This window comes from Sceloporus occidentalis, unplaced genomic scaffold, assembly GCF_023333645.1.
Source record: "Sceloporus occidentalis isolate IW3139 unplaced genomic scaffold, rSceOcc1.0.p SCAF_28, whole genome shotgun sequence".
NCBI lineage: Eukaryota > Metazoa > Chordata > Lepidosauria > Squamata > Phrynosomatidae > Sceloporus > Sceloporus occidentalis.
The window spans coordinates 6,298,360-6,300,425 of NW_028317008.1; positions in this window are offsets into that span (position 1 = coordinate 6,298,360).

Below are 2,066 nucleotides of genomic sequence, written 5' to 3' on the forward strand. Positions count from 1 at the left end.
TCTGGCAATGCCCAGCAGATGCTCGCACTGACATATAAATGTCCCCGCAGAGACGGTGGGTGCGGTGACCGAGCGGAACCGATTCGCTGCAAGTCTGCAGCGCTCTGTAACCGAGCAGTCGGGGAACGTTCTGTGCAGGACACGCCCCCATCTCTCGAGCGAATGCCGTTCAGGACACGCCCATTGAAAAAGGTCACACCCCCTTCACCTTGCAGGCCGCCTGGATAGCGGTTCCTAGGACGGGCTCTCACGCTTTGCAGAACCCGCCCACATGTAGACACAAGCCACGCCCTCCCGGTGCTGACTGATGCAACAGCTTTGGTTGTAATGCTCCGGGCAGGCGGGAGGCGTTATGTCCTCCCTCAGACTGTAGTAGGTTGATATGGCGTCTCTGCGGATAATATAAACACATAGCACTTCCCATAAGGCTTTGTCTTCACCAAATATTTCTGCATCTCAGCTTGCTTTGACTAACTTTAAGATGCAACCAGACCCTTAGGGTCCCAGGGAGCCCTCTAATTATACAATGCTGTGTTCACATTCTGTTCTGGGGCAGGGGGATAAGTAAAGCCAAGTTCCCCCATTGGTCTCTTGCTCCCCGCAACATACACACTGGCACACATATGTACACACACCCAAACTTATACCCTCACATGCTTACACATATTTACACTCAAATACACCTACTCATGCTTACTAACCCACACTCATACTGACACACACACCCCCTCACACCACTCACACATTCACATTCATGCTCACACGCTTACACATTTCAGTAGATATACTATTGTTTTCTGAAAAATGAGAGCTAAAAAATCTATCAAATCTTTCACAGAAGACATAGTTATTTTAAGTGTTTACTAGCACTTTAAACTGTTTATTATTGAGCTTTAAATAAACATAGTTAACAACTGAAGTCGCCATTTTTTAGTCACTCCCTATTAGAGAGAAATCTGTACATTGAACGCACAAGTGCTTCAATAGGTTTTTGAGGGAACCAGTCAAAATGGGGAGCCGTCAGTGAAATCGTACTTGAAGACTGCAATAAGATCCTGCTATTGGCTCATGCACAGGTTGGGCTTAGCGGGTCCTCTCAAATGCAGCCAGGCGTACAATGAATCCAAGTATCACGCCATTATTTGGCTCTTGTTTAAGTTCTTACGATTCTTTCAATTTCTACCCAACCAAGCTTAGTTCTTATAATATGTTCTTTGTGGAACGAGAGGGGCAATTCCAAACTGTACCACCTGAGTGCTGTATAAAATTAGTCCTTGTAGGCAGATAGGAAAAAACAGGTGACAACAAGCTTTCTCCACTGGATGTTTCCAATGAGGCCCCATGCGTCGCTGGACAGGATGGTTTCCAGTAATATGTTCTGTACACTAGGGTGACCGCATTTTATTTCTGCCATTCGAGGACACACTATGAAGGGCATGAGATTACAAACACAGGTATATATATATATACGCGTTAGACATGCTTTAACTACATAATATGTACTTATCTCTTTGACGTAAAGACCGTGATTGAAATATGATTTTAAAATAACAGCTGAACTGGCAGTTATTTTCTATTCTTTAATATTAGCCCCTGCTGCCGATATATATTAATATTAGCTACTGCTGCCAATATATATATACATATTAGACCCTGCTGCCGATATATATTAATATATGACCCTGCTGACAATATATATATAAATATTAGATCCTGCTGCCAGTATATATAAATATTAGACCCTCCTGCCAATAAATTTTATATGTAAAAAAAATACCCTAGGCAAGCATTTCCTTGGGCCCTGCTCCAAAAAAAATATTTGCCACACTGACTGCAGATTAGGGGAAGACTTCCCCCTTCTGACCCTACCTTGACATTGAGAGGTTCTCTCCCCGTAATCATCCCCAGTCCCCTTGACCACTATAGATCAACTGAATAAGACATAGAAATCCTATATTTGCAGGTATACGTAAATATTTTACTTACTGGAAGTAGAGATCTGTTGACATATCATAATGATTTGTTTTCTGCCCTAATGTTATTTTACCTTTTTTTTGTCCTCATGC